The sequence below is a fragment of the Anticarsia gemmatalis genome, chromosome 15, assembly GCF_050436995.1.
Source record: "Anticarsia gemmatalis isolate Benzon Research Colony breed Stoneville strain chromosome 15, ilAntGemm2 primary, whole genome shotgun sequence".
NCBI lineage: Eukaryota > Metazoa > Arthropoda > Insecta > Lepidoptera > Erebidae > Anticarsia > Anticarsia gemmatalis.
In genome coordinates this window covers 2849268-2873360 of record NC_134759.1, presented here as the reverse complement: position 1 = coordinate 2873360, position 24093 = coordinate 2849268, and the positions used below count along the sequence as shown (strand labels likewise).

General features: G+C 36.0%; 1 protein-coding gene across 1 annotated transcript in view; it reads right to left on the bottom strand.

The window, feature by feature from the left end:
• LOC142978831 (protein CEPU-1-like) overlaps nt 1-11408 on the bottom strand; it is a 136610-nt gene extending 125202 nt beyond the window's left edge. The window contains exon 1 of the mRNA XM_076123420.1: nt 11235-11408. The gene's annotated coding sequence lies outside the window, so the exon portion shown is untranslated. The remainder of the gene's footprint in view (nt 1-11234) is intronic.
• Between the last annotated feature and the right edge of the window lie 12685 nt (nt 11409-24093).

Below are 24093 nucleotides of genomic sequence, written 5' to 3'. Positions count from 1 at the left end.
TTTGTTTCGGGCAACATGTAGCGCCATCTATCGGTGAGGTTGTGTAATTACGCGTGTGCAGTTGAAAAGTGGGTTTACTGAAGTGCGATGTGTGTTTTAAGAAGGATTTAGTTGAGATTGGTTCTTGGGAGCGGAACTTTTGTTCAAATATTACTTTTTGAACGTGATAAAGTATGGTCGGTGTATTTTCTGATATAAAACGTAGTGTTTCTGTATTGTTTTGTATTGTTTGCGAAGCGTGACTTGGTTTGATTGGAGTTTTGTGTAGTCTATTTATATACGGATTTATTTGGTACGTTATTAAATCGTATCTCAGAGCTATTTTTATATTTGTATCACGTACTCGCTTTATGAAAATTTAGTTTTAAAAAAGATATTCTATTTCAAGCAATCTGGTTTTTACTAAATTCAGATTCATTATTTAGACTTTGTTTACGGTACTCACTACAATTTTATTTACCAATCGGGTATTTTAGCTTCTATAATTAATCTTCATACAATCTATTTTTATTATTCGTGATGAGATTAATAAGTTCTTTGTGCCCTTTTACAAAAGTCCCACTAGAAGATTATTAACTTATACCCACTCTTACGTACGATATTTTTTTATTACTGGGGTCAAAAACCCAAACGGTAATATTTTCATAGATCATCGCTTTGACAATTTTACATGAATGAATGCATCTTAATTGCGAAAACTTGATACACTGACAAAATTTCCTCCCCATTTATAAGCAAGGATTACATTATATGAAAACCAACAGTCTATAGCTATAAGGCTATTGACACCCGATATCTGAACTAAACTCAAAGCTACTTATTTCCGAAAGATTTGGCGAATCTACAAACTGATATGGAATTCCCCTTTAGAAAGTTTAAAAGTTAGCAGATGGTACGGGTAGATATATAATGCCCAAACTTGGGGATAAGGTCGCCTCCCAAAGAACCAATGCCTTTCTTAGCTATGTTATTTTATGTCACTGAATTTGTCTGATCTACAACATTGTAGTAAAGTAGTCTTTTTATGTTGTGGTACAGACTGATTAAGTATTGCAGGATAGTCCATAGCCAGTTGCGCTCACCGTTCGGTAAACGATCTGTGGGTTAAGTTAACGTTGGCGCGGTCATTTCATAGATGGGTGACCGCGTAGTGGTATTTGAACTGGGCGTCTCTGCGCTTCGGAGGGCACGTAAAAAGTCGGTACCGGTGGTTGTCAATTAAGATAACAGTCGTTAAGCCACGTCAAAGGCCTTCGGGCGGCTTGAACAACTTTGACACTAGGTTGACCGCGAACCATACGATGAGAGAGAGAGAGATTGCAGGATACAAAAACTTTTCAAACTACACTTGGTCAGCCTTTTGCATTAACGTCTAATCCCTTTCTCATTCCAAGAAGAGACCCATGCTCGACAATGGAGCTGTCATATGTTTAATTTATTTAGTTTCTTTGCAGAGGTTTTTGAAACTAGTCTTGCACTGTTTTTTTTTTGTTGTAATTGAAAATGTGAATAAAATATTACAAACAATATTTTTTACTACAGAATAAAATGAAGCGATCAAGGATAAATGTTCACATAGAAACAAAAATAAGAAAATAAAAAGTTCTAAAGAATCAAAACGCAAATAATATGTAGGTATCAAGTAATTCTCTGTAAAAAAAAAACATACGCCAAATACTGTTTGTAATTAATTTACATCAATGGATTCGGCCTTTTGATCACTCCTTTGAACTACATAATCAGTTTATCTCATTGTTTTAACGAATAACAAGTGAGCTTTATTTTTTTTGAAAAAACTTGTATTTCAGTGAATATCAAAATTAGTTTGAATCGTTAAATTTGTAGCTTAAATCTAATTTTCAAAAACTTAATTTTTTCTTTTATTGACACGTGTATATGAACATAAAAACATTTAAAATTGTAGACAATCTGAAATATTATTATTCAGGCTGAATAATAAATGGCGACATGTCTTTATAATTTTATTTAGTTGAAAAACTATAAGAAAGTATTATTTATATTTGACAGTCAAGAGAATGAAAAATTGTAGTTAGATTAAATATTTACAGTTGACATTAAAATAAATACTAGAATTTTTTATACTTTTTTTAACTCATGGCTGTCTGACTACTTTGGAAGGGTCTCCTTCCGGACGAGGGAGGGGTAAGGGGGGTAGGGGGGTTTGAGTTAAAGTGTAACTTCTATATTTTTGTAACACACGGAGTTTTCTTATGTTTAATTACAGGTCTAAGACGAGGGCCACTCAAATTATCTACCTAATAATTAACTAGAGATTGCGAAATAGGCTTTCAAAATTAATTCCCTTAAATAGTTATACAAGGAAAGAGTAGTAATACAGTATTAATAATTCAAAGTGCTGTCAAAGTTAGATTTTCAATTCCAAAAATCACTTAAACGACTTAAAGGTTTCCTTGGAATATGGCAAAGCCATCTTAAAGTAAATATAACTTGGAAAAGCAAATGATTCTAAAAGGGAAACTTAAGAATTCTTAGAATAGGTAGTAGTTTATTAAAACCTTTTGATCTTAATTACTATTATTTTCCCTTGTTCAATTCTCTTCTCTTGGTAATCATTGTTGTTTACACCGAGGAATTATTTATTTCTTAAATGATCTTGCGAATTACTGCATAATGTTTCTTTCCGATCTTACACTACACATTATACTACTAATTTAAAGTTACATGCCAACTAAACGACTCTTAGTTCGAGCTTAAGCGTAGTAGCCTAAATCAGTACAGTTAGATCTATCCAGTATTGAAGGTTTGATATTTAAAATGTACTGCAAAAAAGTTTTTACGGCGCTAATCCTATTCTCATACAAAATTTCTTGAGAGCTAGCCGTTTGTCGATAGTCGATAGTGGTATAATGAAAAAAACTCTCTCTCTCTTTTTCGCGCTAAGAATGCCATACGGTCGTGGGATCATTTTTTCTTATCCTTATCCTCCAATTCACTCTATTTTGGACATCGTCATCACAAACCTTACCCTAGCTCATAAAAACAGATTAATATTTCAGACAAACACATTAAATAATGTTTGTATCGAAGTTTAAACAATGTACTTCATTTTCATTCAAAAGTTACTATGTTACGTTGGATGTTTAAATTGTAAGATATTATGAATAAAGTATTCTCCTCAAAAAGTAATCCTTCTATTGACTGACATTTAATAAATATTTTGCTTTAGATACTTAAATATTAAAGCGAAGTCATGTAAAATATTTGCAATTGAAAAACATTGAACAAGGTGTAAGCGAATAGCGACGAAAATTTTTAAATTACATAGTTGTAGAGACATCTTAGGGCAGATAGTATAATAATTTAGTCCATTGTCTATATTATTATTTTGATTCCTCGTAAATTGTTTTATTGATTTTGCTAATATTACTTGAAGTTGCATAGGGTAACTTTGCATCCGTCAATTTTTACGAATTTGTGCATTGTTTTACTCATAACTGATTTTTTTTAACTTTTGTGCCCATTCATTTATATTGTCTTTTATATCATAAACGTATGAAGGTTTGGTTTTGTGTCAGTTAGCATTTCTTTTAATCGTATTAGTTTACGTAGAGACATTTTCACCAAGTTGTATTTATTTTTCATAATCGAATTAGCCAATGTATCAACATTTTCTTGCAATACTTCAGTCGTTGTCTTACACCACCCGTCACAAGTAAAATAACGATGCTGGATGCGAAATCAAAACGATGACAGAATCGTTAAAATCGACTTTACCGTACATACTGGAGGTGCCTTATTAAAATTTCTCTTTGATGATAATACGTCATATATTATTGAAAGGAGACATGTTCGCAGAATGTCTAATGAGTGTGACTTTGAATTTTATTTTGAATTTCACGCTTTTCATACATTCTTTGGGAATTGAGTTTAAGATGCCAATTAGGGAAGTAATCCTCTGCTCGTGTGTTAAGACGGAAGAATTATACAATAATTGGTATAGCTTAAAGAACACTTAATGTACATCTTTGAGAATTCTACTAAGCCAGATATTCCTCGTTAACTTACCTGCAGACTGGCTTTCAAAAATATGTTGGCTACGTGACAGCAAGTCCTTAACTATCTAGAGGTTAACGCAACATTTTATAAAAGTTGATTCAGGTTTTTGCGGTAAAATCGTTACAGATGGACCTTTGACGTCTTTAAACCATAATCTATACTAATCTATACTAATATTATAAAGCTGAAGAGTTTGTTTGTTTGTTTGAACGCGCTAATCTCGGGAACTACTGGTCCGATTGGAAAGGCTATATATCATCTCGCTACGACCAGTAGGAGCAGAGTACCGGTGAAAAATGTTACAAAAACGGAGAAAATTATGATCTTATGTGCCGCAAGCGAAGTTGCGCGGGTCAGCTAGTACTGGTATAAAAATTATGTTTTATCACATTTAAATTTCAGTCCAAGATTAAAATTATTTTGATTTTGTTGCCAATTTCACTTTACAGAAATGTGCTTTTCTTTATTTTTGTTGCCTTTTCAGCCTAAACTAGAAGGCTACCGTTAAAAATCTGTGAAGATCTTTTTCCCCACCCATAACATTACCGCAATACTTTTACAGCTAGTCACAGAAAAACTGAGGCAGATTTGTGAAAAATTTGCTCGCGGTTTCACATTGAACCTTTTTTTTATAAATCTCGCCAGGTAACGCGACCGAATGGTCAGCAAAGCCTAAAATAATGGTCTGGCTCGGATAGCACGTTTTTTTATACCATCGATATAGAAAATTATGGAGCTGACTTTAGTTTTTATAAAGATTTGGCGGTCCACTCATTGATTTTTTTTTTTATTATGTTGTTTGTGGTTGGCGACATATTTTTGTAGAAACCATTACTTACTAAAGGATGTTATCATGACATAAGATTTTAATAGTTAAACAAATTAACCTTTCCGATATGTCCATTTGATTCAAACTTTTAAGTGCCAATAATATAATAATAGAGTCACATACTTTGAGATTTATGAAACGCTTTTGCCAAGCACAATAGCTGTACAAATATGCATATGGCATAAATTAAACAGCAGAGTAAAAACAACATAAGGGTATGTATTTAAAATACAAGTACTTACAGCTTCAAGCAACACACATGGTGTCACAAAACCAAACTTTAGATCGTATTCATATCCATTCTTCTGAAGCTCAATGTCTTGATGAAATGATCCATAAAAGTCAAACTATCGTTTACGTAAAGAATGTCGCATCGTTTCTATATTCACGGGCCAACAGGTGTAACAAAAAGGTTCGTTAGCAATGGACTTGTCGCCATTTTGGACGCCATATTGGAAATTGTGAATGACGCGCGCGCGTTTTGTTTACGTATCAGATCAATTATTGACTAATTAGAATTCTTTAAAATGCTACAAAATAATAATAGCTTTTCAAATGAGAGAAATCTTAAGAAGTCAAACTTAATCACTTTTTTAGTAGATAAATAGCATGTATGAGTACGTAATGTGCCATCTTGTCGGATTTTATCTGAATTGGTAAAATAAATAAGCCGTGAAAACGTGTTAGGTAGAGAGAGTGACTTTAGTTGATAAATTGGTATTAACGAATTATTTTCGAAATATTAAGCTACTTGTAAATGAATACCACATAATTTAAGTAGCTTCATAATATAACTAGCACTTTCCAAATCACTAATACTATAATGTTCAGAATATTCATTGTATAATTACGTGAGAATAATTTCGAGTTCCCAGAAGGAACAGTATATTCCTGTAGAAACAAAGTCGATCGAAGTGACACGTAATCGAGATCTTAAACATTTAAACGCGTCACGTCCGAGGATCGCGACTCGTCTCCTGACTACTGGAGGTTGACGGGCGCCACTACTATTTGTTTTACTGCTCATTTCAAACTCACTTGTTTTCGCTTCTTTTGGATTATCCTTATATATCTTTGGGATACGACTTATATACTACAATTGCTTAGGAATGTGGCTCCAAATGCAAGTATAAAACGTTTTTTGACAACACTTAACTATGTATAATAGAATACGGGAATTAACGCGAACACGCATTTTACCTTAAAATGCCTAACGTTTCGTTCATTGCAAAACAAATACGTGACCTAGAATATTTACGTCGGAAACGTGCGCGAGTGGAAACATCGTTGATATTTTTAACTAAGTGTCGCGATTGGAACTTATTACCTACGTGTGTACGTATCAAACCGCGTAGTGACATTGCGCATTCCCGTAATATTCTAAATAACGCGAGTGAACGGCTTCTGAGACAATTAATACGGAACAAACACAGTGAGCTTAACCGTATTCATAGCGAGTTATACGTGTTACATGTGAAGTGTAGTGTTAGTTTATCACGCGAAGATTACGACTTGTGTGATCGGGTAACGTATCTTCAGGCTTCTCGGACCTTCGAGTTGTGTAGTGAAACCCATGAGCGTAAGTTCTCGAAGGAGTACAACCGAAGGTATGTCGAGAAAAATACGTCACCGGCTGTACCCGATCCACTGACTAAAACCGTCGTGAACCTTTCAAATGTGAGTTTAGACCAACCTACGATTAACATCTTGGCCAAAGGCATGAACTTCGCACTAACGCCTAAGCGAATTCCGTTCGAAAGTGTAATCAGTAGCGTCGAGGAAACGATTGCTCGTAATAAAATACCGCCCGGCGACGCCGATACCCTGCGACAGGACGTTGCGGTTATTTTACGAAAATCGAAGGTTCCAGCGAGTAATACCACTGCAGAAGAGCGTCAAGCACTGAAACTTATTCGGGATAACCGGGATATATTAGTGCTTAAGGCCGACAAGGGAAACGCCACTGTAGTGATGAATACAACTGATTACCAACAGAAAGTTCGGGATTTGTTATGTGATAACAAGGTATATAAACCGGTATCATATAACCCTACGGCTAGAGTAACACGACGAATACGGACGCTGATACAGGACAACAAGGACCTTTTCACGGAAGACGAGTACGAAAGACTGTATAAACCGAAGTCGCACCAACCACCGAAATTATATGGCCTGCCCAAAATACACAAGTCCAACGTACCACTGCGGCCTATCGTGAGTCAAATCGCCTCTCCTACTTACGACCTTGCAAAGTACGTTGCGTCAGTATTGCAGCCACTTGTGGGAAATACACCGTCTTTTGTGAAAGATTCGCGGCACTTCGTCCAAATTATTAAGGACCTTAGATTGGAACCGGGCGATGTCATGGTGAGTTTTGACGTCGAGTCGCTCTTCACCAATGTTCCAATTAAGGAGTGTTTGGACGTGGTAAAGACCAAGCTAGAGGACAACGAGATGCCGTTTAACTATATTGATCTTCTTAAAAACTGTTTGGACGGCAACTACTTCCTTTTCCAAGGCCAACATTACCTTCAGATTGATGGCGTCGCAATGGGCAGCCCCGTTGCCCCTGCACTGGCTAATCTCTGGATGGAGCACTTTGAGGAGAAAGCATTGGCACTCGGACCAAAAACCATACGGCTTTGGAAAAGATATGTGGACGACATCTTCTGCATTATCCAAGGAGGTCAACAGGAAGTAGATCAATATCTAGAACACCTAAACTCCATTCACCCTAAGATGAGGTTCACCTACGAAATGGAGACGGACAGGTCGTTGTCATTCCTAGATGTGAGGGTTGCCGCGAAACCCGATGGATCCTTATCACACTGTGTTTACCGGAAACCGACACACACAGATAGATACCTGCACGCTACATCACATCACCATCCCCGTCACTTGCAGTCCGTTATGACGTCACTGAAGAACAGAGCTCATGACCTCTGTGACCCTGAACATGTTGGGAAGGAGCTGGAACATGTTCAGGAGGTACTACGAATGAACGGATACCACGTAAGTCGACGAAGGAACAGGATCACGAAACGGAGTAAACATCCGGAGGTCAACAGACAGCCCGCCTACTTGCCCTACGTCAGAGGAGTGACTGATAAGATCGGGAATGTATTGAAACAATACAGCATCAGCACAGTGTTCACGCCGGGGGCAAAAGTCAGCAGCATGGTGGGCACACCGAAGGATGTACTACCGTTTCAAACACCAGGTGTCTACAAGATCAACTGCAGCTGCGGTAGTTCCTACATAGGCCAGACTAAGCGGTCGATAGCTGAAAGGGTCAAGGAACATATCGCCGCTGTTAAGAACCGTCAAATCAGCAAGTCAGCCATTGCGGAACATCTACTCGAAGCAGGAACTAATCACTGGATTGAATTCCATCGCCCTCAAGTCCTCTCCACTGAACGACATTTCTACTCGAGGATTGTTCGTGAAGCGATCGAAATCAAGAAACATCCAAATTTCAATCGGGAAGACGGCTTCAAATTATCCGCGACGTGGAATCCAGTGATTACTGTTACAAAACCTCGCTATGTTTCGCAATCGGTTAGCTCACAGAATAGGGACACGGTTAGTGTAGTGTGTGTTGGCGGTTGGAAAAATCAAAATATGAGGGTGGATGGACATTCGTCCGCCTCATATACACGAAGTCCTGTCATCGCTGCTCCAGTCTGCCTGGGACCACGGCGAGTGCAACCTGCGCCGAAACGTTAGGCATTTTAAGGTAAAATGCGTGTTCGCGTTAATTCCCGTATTCTATTATACATTAAACATGCAACGCGAGAGTTTAAAAGTTATGAACACTTAACTAGATATGTGCTCTTTCGTGATATGAGCTTGTTTTAAAACTTTTATCAGTTTAATCGTGTAATCTTAAGAGAAAATAGTAAGATATAGACATAATATTTATGTAGATGTGACCTATTACGTAGCTTAGGTTCTATTAAAGTTAATAACGACACAAATATTCTTCAAAATACAAAAAAAATATACCTACCTACGCTTTTTTCTACAACAAACTTGCAAAACACACACGCAACCAAAAAAATATTTGATGGCATGTTTGACAAATCAAATAACAAAAAAATACTAATTTAACCTTGACATGAAAATAAGTACATCAAAACAACTCGAAAACCAACCAACAAATAGTAGTAGCCCACTGATAAACTTCCGAACTCGTTCCCAAACTAACTTTCCCGAATAAATGTACCAGAAACCTTTGAAGCTTTAATCGAAACTCCACGGGCCGGCTTGCTAAGATAAAACGAAATTATACAACAACCAAACTGAATGCGATTATGTTCAGCAATTTCCAAGTGTACTGATTATTTATGTTTCTGCAAAGATTACGAAATGTTTAAAGTAAGAAATTGAATTTTGAGATTGTAACTGCTATGAGAAGTAAATGCGGTTGATGTTTTTTTATTTATATTTTTGTTTGTACTTTTGATATAGCAGGATGGAGGAGATACATTATGAAGGCCTACTTTCTCTTTTCAGTCGTTTTCCTCACTGCTGAGGATCGTAACTCCTTCCGACTCCGACAATAATTTGTCTCTATCGGTCACGTTCCGTTGCTTGATGTAGGGCAGGACTAATCAGGATTGCCAGGTGCTTCGATATCTGATCTGACTCTACTACCATATGGGATTCATATTAAGTAAGAAAAAGACGGAAAGATTTTTTTTGTATTATACCGCCGCTACAGCGTTGTCGGTAGTGTAACCTTCTGCTGACTTGGTTTGGGGTTCTATTACCAGGTTGGACAAAAAGCTATTACTCTTTTTTCTAATTTACATAAACTTATTCTCAATAGTAGCTCGGAGTTTGGTAATGTGCCCGGTATATGGCAATAGGCATATACCCTATAACATGCGACTTATATTGTTAATGGCGAAACGCGTGTGTATTTCGTACACCTCTGCCTACTACTTCTTATATAATAGGCATGATATTATGTATATGTATAAATCACATAAGTGTATGCAATTATGTTCAGAATTTCTAAATGTACTGATTTTATTTATATTTCTGCAAATATTACAAACTGTTTCGCTTTGAATTCGCTACACTGTTTCAGGTAAGAAATTGAATTCTGAAATTGAAACTGCCTTGAGAATTAATGCGGTTGATATTTTCTTTATTTATTTGCGTTTGTTCTTTAAGTAAGAGAATAAACTTACTTCTGGTCGTTTGGCAAATAGGGACGTTATACGTTTCTTTCTTTATAAAACCATGACTTTTATTCGGTACTAGACACTTGTAGATGACCAATAAAAGGAAGAGCATATTATATCAAACCAGGTACACATATACAACTAAATGGACCTTTGGGACCATTTCCAGATTTTGTCTGACTCAGGAATCAAATTTGATACCTACTAATCAACAGATGGCACAAACGTGCCATTACAAAGTACCAGGATCACCACCACTATTCAGGACCAACTCACTAACATCATCATATACCTACTACGAAAAATAACATAATTTCATCCCCTCTCATAAATTAAGTAAAAACAACATTTCCATCATTCCACCTGTCCAGACTATCAATCTAATAATTGGAAAAAACGAAACGATAGCAGACACAATTTATATTCGCCGTATTTTTTCTTTCTTTCGTCTATCTTTGCCATCGATTTCCATTACAGTGCAAGGCCGGGCTAGCCGCAAGTGTAGTGGAGCATTAAATCCAACTTTGCTGACGTGGCTCCCTCTACCGGCACACTTGTAACTGTCTGCTGTATTCCCGGAAAATTTTGTCGTTTTTATAGTTTTTGAGCATGAATATTTTGATAATTTTTTGGAGTTTTTTCATGTTTTTTATTGATTTATTATATATTGTAGGTACTAGACTTAGGACTAGACGGAGGTTTAAGAAATGTTTTTAATAATTTGATTTTCATAACACGTTTGCTGGCTTTTTATTTGGCATTATCATATTTCACCAAGAACAAATGATTGCATGATAACGACGAGTAACTGCGTGTATTGATAAAGACTAGACTTCTATTTATAGCTATCACTGTCATTAATTAGGTGTGTTCACAACATAAAGTGTGAGTATAGGCTTACTTGTGTTTACGGCACGTTGGGTGAGTATACCTCTAGATGCTGCCAAACTACTTGACTAAAAATTGCCGCAGTAGAAAACAAACAGAACGCAGACGCAGTGCAGAAAACTCTAGGTTTACTGATCTTCAAATCGGATGATCGAAATGCAATAGGTCAAGCACTCGCGTCCCGCACTTTTCCCCAAACCAACCACAAAATTGTTTACTGTCACTTAACGAGATTTTTTAAGTAGTTTGGCGGCATTTATAGTGTTAATGGTATTCTTAATACTTACGGTTACTTCGTACGGGAAGATACAAAGGAAGAATTACAGCACATGCGCAGTAACAAAGATGGAAGTAGGAGATTCGCAGATTACAGTATAACACAGTAATTGTAGCACAGAGAAATTACACCGCATATAATAACTTTATAGTGGAAGTAACGTAAAATAAGCATGCGCTATGCGTCAAACAGCAAGATCTCGACTGAGGTCCAATAAAGGTCGATACTCGTGTGCATTCTTGGGTTCCCAGATAAATATTATTTATTACATGTGATAATGTTATTGACGCGAAAATAAATATTATTGTTATTATATTAGTCATTATTGGGAATCAGATCATGTGTGTGAGCTATTCAAAGGTAGTTAGTATTTTCGGTAGCATCTTCAGTAACTCGATTCTCTACAGCTTTCGACTACCGACAACCGGCTAGCTATCGAGAAAATTTGCAAGCAAATCTGTTTGACGCCTCTACCGGGCTCCGTTGGAACTATTTTGGCGGCACATTTTTAATGTCAAACTCTCGATACTGGACAGTTCTGACTGTAGATATTTGCGCTACATAACACGACCGCTGCTGGAGTAGGGCCTGTCCCATTGAAAGCCAAAATTAAAGGTTCTGGCCCCTACGCATACATTGGAGTCCAGAAACCCTAGTCAGACGCACGCGTACATCGCATCATTTAAGATTTTTTGCGCTAACAACTACGCCTCCATAAAAGGCCCATAGATCCTTTTTCCATTAAACTCTTAGGAGATGACCTAAAACCCCTAATTGTGTTACAGCGACCACATTCCCAAACCTCCCCATGCACTATATCACAATACACAATAAAAATAATCTCCTTAATAAATAAAATTAGTCGTAATAATATAACATCGTGAGGGCTCCCTGTTTTCCTTGCGCGGCTATATTTCACCAGATGCTAAGCTTAATTTTACGCACAATTTGTTTTATTACGTCCTCAGAAATTCTTCTGCCCCTAGTATATTGATGACGCGTATACTCCGTCTTTTGCCGAAACATTGCCGGGATAAGATAATTGTTGGTAATAGAAATATTGATTGAATTTCAAAGAAAAATGGAATGAATTTGATTTTGTGTAGACTAATATTTATTCAGAATTGTTTAGAATCGAATTTTAATGTTCAGTTGCGACAGTTCTTGTGGATAGATTAATGTTCCTTTCTTTTTAAAAGGACGGCGAAAAATATTTGGATAAAACTTTAAAGTAACATAGTTTGCCAGCTTTCGCTCTCATGCGTGTTTTTAACTTTCCTTTCATTAACGAAGAGAATAAAATAAGAATCAATTTTTTTATGTTCACGTGCCACATAGTTTCGACTTATGCGTTGATGTATAATCTTCAGCTAAATTATAATTTCATAAAATAAAGCAAAATAATACACTACACTACCGCCCTTTCATTCTATTATTAACATAAGTGCATATAGAAATATAGATATGTCAATGAGGATGTCAGACAATAGGTCTGGTTCAACTGTCGTGGTCTTCAATATTGTGCTTCAGACGAAAATGGAAAATGGAAAATTCACCCCATCAACTATGGAGTTAGCACAAAATACCATACACCCGGAAAATTATGTATGAAAGACAGTACAGAAAAAAATATTTTGTTGATGTTGATTTTATTTCTTCAACTTGCAAGTTCGTCTCAAGCCCTGGATTCTGGGCTCCAAATTTCCCTCGCTAGAATAATCTCATTTACATCCCTAATAGCAAGAACCTTCTAAGATTGATGCGATCGGTATCCGAATTTGTGTATGGTCCAGCGTTTAAGCGTTGTGTTGTGCTTCCGAAGGTTGCCTCTATCGCCGTGAATAGTGTACGTCATAATGCAGCGAAAAACTCGAAAGCAGCTATAGTCTAAAACTTAGTAGAAGCCGATGGCATGTACAAATTATCTAGATTATAATTGATAATTCTTCATATTTCCAAAAAAAAGCAGCTGTATCAAACAGGCCACCTTCACCTGCATAGGCCTACGGGTGGTGCTAGACACTCTACGGCAACTGATGGACAACGTTATGGTATATCTCCTGCAAACGCGAACCTTGTATTAAAGGCTCTCCACTAAAGTGACGATGAAAGTTTAATTTTTTTTTATATAAATCCCCGATTTTAAAAGTAGCATGTCTGATTTACCCATACTGTTTTCTAGGGTTTTACTTCTCAACTATATGTTAAAGTTCTTAAATTTCTAGAAAAAGTCACTAAGCATCCGCAGTTCTCACAGTAAGTGGTTAGTAATACACAATACACCACATCAATGGACGTAAACTCAGAACTAACGGGTATCGGTATCCTATTATCCGGATCCGTCCCTCACATTTCGTCATTATTTCATCCGCTCAGTGAATTATGTTAACCCAAATGTGAAGTATTACTGTGTTAGGAAAAGATTCGACAATGGCTTGATTTAGAGGTACGTTATTTTTTGTCGTGAGTATGAAATTCTTTTAGTTATATTATACGTCTAATGCAGTTTACCTAACATTATTTGATTATGATTAATGGTAAAAATATTGAAAAATCATATAGTGAATGGTAACAGATTTCCCCTTTGCGAATGGGCTGGGAAAAGTTGTCAAGAATTGAAAATAATTTTATATGTATTTATTTACAACAATGAAAGGAAAATAGAAATTCATATATGAATGTATACACATAAATATTATGAATACATTGTCGATAATAAAAAAATACTTGTCTCAATAATTTGTAAATAATAAGTTCGAACAAACTTCAATAGATGGCACTACGGGTAGCATTATTATGGCTGTGTTTTATTCGTGTTAATTTTTTTATTGACATTTTTCCTTTTTGTTTTGAAAAATTATACCGTTAGAGATGAAATTTGCAGTAAAAATCATAAGAAGCTCGATTTTTATAATTGCTTCATTCTTTTCGTGCTAAAACTAATTTACTTAATACACAGTGATATATTAGTTAACGTTTTTTTTCTGTGCACATACAACACAAAACTGAACGTCATATTTAATTAGCGGTAATCCTTTGTAAAGGTTAACTGAGCTGGTTAACCTTTGTACAACAGAGTTAATTAGCGTCTGTTGATGCCATAATTAATATCTCAGAACACCACGTATGTGGAATTAGCTCTGAAATTCAGTATCGAACCTTGCTTCACGAGAGATAATATTATATAAACATTTAATCTACTATTTGTACTAATACTTGCTTCTGCTCGTGACTTTGTCCACGTGAAAGGATTTCTCGGGGTAGGTATCCAAAGTGATAATCCAATGTGTTAAGGTTTAAAACTATCTGCGTACCAAATGTCATCACAGTCAGTTCAATAGCTTTCACGTGAAAGAATAACAGACATTAAAACATTATAAAAAGCAGTGATAGCCGAGTGGTTTAAGTTGGCGCCTCCCACGCAAGTGGTCGCAGGTTCGAATCCGAGGCAACACACCAATGACTTTTCGAAGTTATGTGTGTATTAGAAATAATTATCACTTGCTCTAACGGTGAAGGAAAACATCGTGAGGAAACCTTGCATGCCTAAAAATTTGTTTAATACATTTATTGAGGGCATGCAAAGTCCCCAACCCGCACTTGGCCAGCGTGGTGGACTCAAGGCCTAACCCCTCCCCTTCGTTTGGGAGGAGACCCTTGCCCTGCAGTGGGACAGATATGGGTTATAAAAAAAAAAAAAAAAAAAAAAACATTATTCCAAATCTCGATTTTTATGATATGTAAATGAATAAGTACAATAGTATGCAGGATTATAAAGCTAAAGAAACTTTATTAGTCTGTTGAAATAATACGAAAATTAGTATTTATTGTATAATTAGGAAAAATTAAGCTTTTAAACATCACGCTACATAGAAGTGAAGAAAAACACGCTAAACACAAGCAAAACTGCCTTTAAATTACAAGACTGATAAGTCAGAAATGAACAGCCTTTTTCAATATTATTCCAGTCATTTGATGTAGGCTACTTTTCTCTTTAGCCTGGTTATGCGAAAAACCTTTTAACTATTACCTGAATATATTCTACTTAAATTACACAAAACCTTGTATATAAACACATATTACCTATCTGAAAATTTTAGCACCTAAATTAAGGTAATACCTTGGTAATATTAGTTTGACTACATGTACTTGTATTATCCGTCAGTTTATAATTGGGGTGGCGCAGTAAATTATACAAGCCGGTTATCTGCCGGCTACACGCGTCGATAACGTGCGTACTACTTGTATATGCTCATGACTTTGATTAATAGGAGCTAGGCAGTGTAGCGTAGGGTAATGATGAAGGATTTTGAAGTGTTCATTCGCAAGTCCACTTGGAAAGATTTCTCGTGGTACGATGTTTTCGACTTATGAAAACTTAGACTAAGTATTTTTTAACTCACACGATTGATCAATTCAGAGATGCTGCATCAGCGATAAAGTTACCATGTCAAAATTAAATTCAGTTTCAGAAACGTTCGAGTTTTAGAAATTTGGTTCCGATGAAAATATTTCGTAACAATAAATGTCTTTAAGTAGTTTGCTCTTAACTGTCCACTCAAGGAATTTTGCTTCCAGCAACTGAAAATAATACTTAATATTGGTTTCACAGCTTGTTCGTAAGCAGTTTTCTTACGTCGATCAATAGCTCTATTTAATACATTTGATATTGGCGTACGTCAATACACTCAAAATCTATTTTAAAAATTAGTTCTTCCGAGGCACGCTAGGGGCGCTGAAAATATTTTCATGCAATCTTTTTCGGTAGTCGATAGTGGCAGGGCTCCTAAAGCTTTTTGAAAGCTATGGACGAGACTTAGAAAGTTCATATTAATACGATTATTGATATAGATTACGGATCATTAATGCTTAACATTTAATTAATCACCGATCCGGCTAGCGTAGTGATTATGCTAATAATCGTTACTCGAGACATCAATGTGGTTAATATTATATCATTACAGGGTAATACGAGCGATTGATTGTTAATCCTATTATAGATCTATTAGATATGCTCTTTAGCTATGCTAGGATATGATCTGAAATTTATTAACAGTTTAAATTGTAATGATCAACGTAGTTGCAACTTTTTTAGCCACAAAATAAGTATATTAAGACGTAACAACGATCGACGCGACGGCGGCGCGGTGGTGTGAAATCTGTTATTACTATTGACAAACGACAACCAGATAGCTATGAAGAATATAATTGTGAATGAAAAGCTGATCAACGCCCCTAGTGGGCACTATAGGAACGAATTTTTAAGTAGATTTAACTGTGGACTGTAGAAAAAATCGCTAAGGTGTGCCGATTTCCACTACTATAAAAAACTGATCAATGCCCTTAGCCTATTTTAACTATTTATTTCAAGTAAGTAAGTTAAAAAGTTATAAAATGGCTCTTCCACACTCGTTGCCTAAGTCTATATAGTATTAATTTCTCGTCTTCTGCACGGCAATTTGTTGCCAAATTCAGGAATACAAAGTCAAACGGCGCTTACGATACGTCATCATTAATACAGTAGCTACTTACTGAAAGTAAATAATATTTTATTTGAAACATTTTTATAGATTTTCCTTTGATCAAATTATGTGGTAATTTATTTGAGTGCCAGTCAGGCTATGTTTCCTCTAATTGGGTTTAGAGGCTTGATAGATATTCTGGGGTCTGAAGGCATTAACCCATCATAATTTTGACGAAGGTACTCCTTAAAGCTAACGACATTCAGTATAAATTAGTTCATCAGTTTCACAACTACTTTTTTATTTTGATTGTAATTTGTGTAAGTACATGATTTGATAAAGTAATTTGGCTGGAAAAGGACTCTATTTTCGTTTTTCATTTATTATTATACATTATTACTTACAACAAATTTCTTACATACATAATACACACATCAACACTGTCTAGGGATATTTTGTATTTACTCAATTATCTCAAAATTTATTAAAGATAACATGCAACATATATATATTTCTATAAAGCCCATTTATCTGACTATACTTCAGAATAAAAAAAACTCTAATTATATTGCGTTAACAATTTTATACTTAAATAAATAAAAAACTAAAATAATGGTAAAACTAACAATGAATGTTTTTCTTCAGAAAATGTGAAAAATAAGAAAAAGTTATTGTTTTTAGCAGTTTTGTGAAAAATCAGTAGTCTATAAAGCCATCTATGACATTTCTAGCAGTCCTGCAGCGATTTTTCATAATTTGAATAGAGTTATCCAAGTCTTACTGCGGTATATTGTCCCAGGTCCGGCTAAGATGCAAAAAAGTGGCTCTTCCGTTGCAATGTTCGCAGGGAAATTCCCCAAAGCTCTTCTTTGGGGCATACTCCACGCGTGCTCTATGGGTTTTAGGTCAGGTGATTGAGCGAGCCAGCTTAAGACCGATTCGTCGTGTTCCTGTAACCATCTCGTCACCGCTCTTGCTGTGTGCGGACGGGTGTTATCGTGAATGAGGGTGAATTCTTGGCCCATTTGAAGTTTATGGGGGTAGATTATCGGCATTAGCACCTCATTACGGTATTTTTTAGCCGTAATGGTGTTTCTGATCCAAACGCGGTCTGTTCGTCCACCGAGAATAATTTTCGCCCAAACCATCATTGTCCCGCCGTGCTATGAATGGACTTCCTGAGGATATTGCAGACGGCTATCACGACCAGAGACTCGCCAAACACGTACTCTACGTGAATCGAAATGAAAACCGAACCGGGACTCATCGGTAAACAGTAATACAGACTACGGGTTATCATCCCAGAGCAAAAGTACAGGGAACCCACTCTAGTCTTCGTCCGCGATTTCCTCAGCAGAGTGCTGGAGTACGAAGCGGTCTGCGAGCGTGAAAGTTATCTTCATGCAGCATTTTCCTCGCAGTTTGGTCACTCACAAGCAACTGGGGCTCTGACTGGAGCCTCCGAACCAACTGCATGGCCGTAACATTTGGTTCTCTTCTCACGGCAATTTGCAAAAATCGGTCTTGTCGATAAGTGGTTATTCGCTTTCCCCCTGGATATCTTTCAACCACTTCACTAGTAGCGCGGTAGGATGACTATAACCTAGATATCACGTTTTTTCTTGTTCCAATCTCGTCAGCAATACTCCGTTGAGCAGCCACAGCGTAGAGCATGCCCACTGCCCTTAGCATTGCTTCTCTCGTTATATAGCGCCGCTGCATGATGCACACAATAGATTTAACTCGAAATTAATCGATAACTTGTTATAAAACTTAAATCTGGCACAAAAAAATATCCCGATACTACAGTAGTTAAACAAAACTTGCGGACTTCGCAACCATTATGCCGCGTAATTATTTTATTTTTAATTATTTTTCATAAATTCAAATTTAGAATCATCCAAAAAGGTTTAAAAAATAGTCTTTTATCAAAAGATTTTTAAACTAGCCACTATTTTTTGAGTTTAAGAACTTTATACAAAATATCCCTAGACGGTGTTGATGTGTGTATAACGCCTGTTATACCCAAAGGTGCAGGTAGGTGCGTATGGCCACGTGTCTCGAATAACTAAATAAAGTATGTTAGTCTCATGTAATAGACGGCTTGCCAATACCGGGCATGTTATCCAACTCCTGTTTACTATTTACCAGTAGCACATCTTCAGACCTTAGAATCGAACCCAGGACCTCTTGGTTAGCAGTCGGATATACTACTGACCGCGCGACAGAAGCAACAAATATCTTATCGAATGGAATTATCAAATAGATTTAATGAAAATTAATAATTATATTTTCTCCAATACTATAAGGAAGAAAATTGGCTTACAAATTCTGTTGCATAATACATCAAATTAGATATTTACGATAGCCAACAAAAAATCACAAATTCTGCCACAAACGGAACACAGTGCGTTGTTGAGATTTGTATGGTTTTGTGTGTGATATCGTAAAACGTGAGCTTTGTGCCACTATAAAATATAGATCGCTCATTATCACGGCCCCCGAGTAACAAGCTAGTGTTGGAACAAATTATATCGATAAAGACGTCTTACGAGACTCTTCTTACAGTCGAGTATTAGTAGTTAAATTGTTACCTTTGTGTGGCTCCCTAAAAAAATGTAAGCATACCCTTAAAAAGCGCCTAGAGCTTTAAAAGTTATGAGAAACTTTTTAAAAGCTTTATAACATGGCCGCGCTTGCCTCCTTGTACCAGCTTAGTAGACCACCTATCAGTACATAGGTAGTCTAAGACATTTTTGTTCGCATTTTTGACATAAATATGTACACATACACATACATACATAATATCACGCCTGTTATTCCCAAGGGTGTAGGCTGAGGTGTGTAAAATACACCTACGTTATGCCATTACCTATGCTAGTCTTGTCTTTCTTTTTCATTGACCGGTTAATTATGTCAAAAAGTGCCTATTATTCATTTGAGATTAAAATAAGAAACAATCAAACAAGCACAAACAACTGACTATAAATAAACACAAAAAGAAAAAAAAATGGCCGCCGTCCATTCCCATCACTAAATATCTTTAACAAGCTACATAAGAGGTTGCAGACCGATCATAAAACCTTGCCATTTATTTGTTTTACCATAACAGTATTCCCATACCCGTTTGCAAGGAGTCCGCTCATTATATTTTATTTTCGCACCGTACGTAATACAACTGGTTATATTAGATTCTCTTGATTAATAAGCTAATGGGCTGTATGGTCATTGGCTCTATGGTCATTGGCTCTATGACCAATTACTGATGTTGTGCTTCGAGTTAAAGTGCAAATCACAAAGTTTTCAGTTTCTATTTGAACAAAGCTCGATTTATACAAAATGCCTATCTTTACTCCTATTCTGCTCTTACTAAGTTCCAAATAATATCGTAAATAAATAATCAACAGAAGTCCGCTTATTGGACACTATATTTATTTATATGTAGGTATTTCGGCACGAATGTTGTCAATAAGTCATAATAAACATTCTTTTATAAACCATATAACTCTATACCTATTCTCCTTGTATACAGCAACTACATCATACTTGTTTAGTATCAAGCAAAAAATACATACATACATTTCAAACCCAAAACTAATCTAAATAATGCTTTACCTTAACAACAAAAGCCTCCAAAATCAATCGAAATACCTCAGTCAGGTATAACGGTTGAGTAAACTAAAACAGTGGGTATCTAACATGCAATCTCAGGGCTACAACGAGAAGGCCGAGGCTAGATTATCGCACAATGGGACCTGCCACGTGGAATAGATAACAGGCTTTGGTTACACTTTCTTACAGTGACGTCAGACGTGTAGTAAATTGTCGTGCTTTGTGTTTTGAATAAAGGCGGCTGTAGATTTGATGTGAGTGCGCGATGCATGCGTTTAGTGCGCGTGGCGCATGCGTGCCATGTGCGTAACGCATGCGTGTAGCGTTTATATAGATGCATGCTCGTATAGACAGAGTGCACGTAGCATGTACGCATAGTATGTTTCTAATATGTGATTTCAGGGCTACAATGAGAAGGCCGAGGCTAGATTATCGCACAATGGGACCTGCCACGTGGAATAGATAACAGGCTTTGGTTACACTTTCTTATAGTGACGTCAGACGTGTAGTAAATTGTTGTGCTTTGTGTTTTGAATAAAGGTGGTTTTAGATTTGATGTGAGTGCGTGGTGCATGCGTATAGTGTGCGTAAAGCATGCGTATAAGTATAAAATGCAGCGAAAAATATTTATTGTAGAGGTGATGCCAGCAAAATATACTTAAGATATAAACTGATACAGTGCATATTTATCTGACTACCTGGAAGGTAAGTACCTGCTTTGAAACCTTTCTAATTTTAGAACTGGTCAAGTTCAATAACCTTCCACTTGACGAAGTCAGTAGCGCCTGAGTTCGATTTTTAAGAAATAAATATTTACGAGGTGGACTCAAGGCCTGAAGGCTCTCCCTCATCAGAATCCCTTGCCCAGCAGAGGGACATTAATAGGTTAAATTTATTTTTTATGAAAATATGGGAAGGACTATGTTTAGCAGTGGACATATTTTGACTTATACAATGATGAGTAAAAATATCAATCACCATACAAACTTTCGTTTTTCGTTTTCGGTTTTCGTTCATTCCATAATCATCGTTAATTCACACATTCTCATTTGCAATTTATCCACGTTATAATTTACGTAACAACTTTGAAGGTCTTTCAATCGATAGTTGTTTGCGGTGAGTCGTCGTGTCGCTGCGGTTACGTCGCGTCACCGCTGTTTACATATTAGCCACCCTTGTTTGCTTCACTGATCGTGTTCACTTGTTCATCTAGATTGTGACTGGTATAGTATCGTGATTGTTTTACTGTATGTAAATGTGTAGGTGTTTTGCCTTTTGTATTGACACCTTAAACTTTTTGCGTTCTTCGGGCTGCTTGAGTAAGAAATTAAATCTGATAAAATCATTAATATTTTACTAGATCCGGGAATCGTGATCGGCAGGCACCCTCACTGCTTCTAGCGAAAGACCATAGGGCATTTCATATTTTTATAGTTTGTAATAGAATATACCCTCGTTTTACATACAAAGGTACTATTTTTTAAATGTGTTGTACCAGCTTTTACCTATACACATCATTGCTTTGAGCGCTTGTCTTCGTTAAGAACCTGTCAATATACAAATCTCACGGTCTTACACAACACAGAAAATTAGTAAAGAAAGTTTTAGTGACCTGGAAAGATGTATTGACTTTGTTCGCATTGACTTAATTAGTATCCCGTATCTGATCAGCAATCAGTACAACAGCACGCCTGAAAGACTGTAAAACATTGACCATGAATATAACGCTTCTCAAAACCAGTATACCCTTAGTACAGAAACTCTAAACAAACGTTCATAATGTCATACTCTCACAAATACACGTATCAATAAAAAGTTCAACGCGGACATCGCAGTACTGACATTGGAAGTCACTTTCGAGTTCTTGTCGACATTCAAGAGAAATATTCTAATGTGTATATTTAACAAATAATCTTTAGATAATAATATACCGGTAATTAGTTTAAATATTATGTCATTTTTATCTCACTGTTTGAAGCACAGTCACCTTGCCACGTGTTACACGCCCTTTGCGACGTCGTGTCGATGACTCCCACTTACTGTAATGTGTAACTTTGTTGTGAGTGATAAAGAATAAACGTGGTGATAAAAAATAAATATGTGTTTGTATTTGTTATATCTACCTGCAGTTAGGGGCATGCCACAATACGTTGCGACAACGCACCTATAAAATCTACAACGAAATAATAAGACCCTTTGAATCTTGCTTGCCCTTTAGCGTATAAAAGTTAGTGTCTAGGACAGCTGGATCACAAAGCCTTGGGTTCGATTCCTGAGTCAGACTTAGCATGTGCTCAATAGCTAGCTAAAGCAATGTTTGGTTTCTTTACTTATTTAGGACAGTCTTACTTTTTGGACTCCTAACTGTAGCTATGAAGTACTGTAAACACTAGGTCAAAGGTACTAATATAGGAACGGCATAGTTTTCTATATAAACTGGGCTTATGGACGCAAATTGAATGATTGCAACATCCTCACTACACTTGTAAACGTTAATTAATACACTGTGTTACTGCGTATCCTAGACTAGTGAACAAAAAGTCGTTCCTCTGCTTTCATGTGAAAACAGCACATTCTTTAAAATTTGCTTTATATCACTACCTTCATCGACTTCGCCCGCATGGAATATATTTTTGTAGGCTACCTATGTATATCACTTTTATCGGCCACTTTATTGAGTTTCATCAAAAATTGTAAAGTAGTTTATACGTAATTCAGTAACAAACCAAACATCTGAATTTCGTTTTCATAATAATGTATTACAAAATGTATTGATTCAAGATTATCGTATACAACAAGCAGTAATCATTAGAGCTTCGAAGTATTTCAATATTTGTCAATTGTAATAATTAAATAGGAGTGAAAACATGCATCTCATAAAACATTTTACTTGACTGAAAAATTTTATTAATTTAGTTTACAATTTACCGTATAAATTCACGCTATTTTATAAGAAAATCTAGTTTCATTTTTCATTTCATTTTAAATTTAAACAGTCACACTATTCAACCATGTTATTCTTATGTTTATTCAAGGTCATTCTTTAAATCCAGACTCTAAACAGATGGATATTTTTTTTCCTATTGTGATGCTACGACATGTTTTGAATAAATAATTAGAGGAGCTACCGCTTTCGTTGCATTGAACTAAACGTGCAGGAATTTGATTTAATTTGCATACATAATATTTTGTATCGGATTAATATTTATCTGGACAAATCTTTGTGTGATGAGCGCGAGTATTTGTTCTGAGCCTGGTTGTAAATGTATGTATTTAGAAGTATATAAGTATGTTTATCACTTATTGGGTTATAGTACAAGCTCTGCTTAATTTTGAATCAAATGACCGTGTGTGAGTTGTCCAATAATATTTATTTATTTAATATCAGAAGTATTTGTCCTATTACTGGTAATTTAGTTTTGATTACGTGTTTTATCAGCCAAGTCTTGATAAACAGTGACGAAAATAACGCGCTTAATCAAGTGCGCTCGAAATAAAACAAAGAGTTACGCAATTTTATATTTAGGACGCTCAAATGCATTGACCTAGAGATTAGTTCCCAAATTCCCGCGTTCATTAAAATAACAAATAACCCTATTAATAATACTATACTACAATATTACAACACCAGTTGTAAAAATTCAAACACTGTTCAAACAGTCACGATAACATACATCTATCTCGCTTATTCATACGTGATAAAGTAAGTCACCGTCTCGCTTTGTCAAATCACATTGCTATCTTTCCGTGGAACTCTCTTTAGCCGGTATTTCTTGTTTATTTTTGATTCAGACG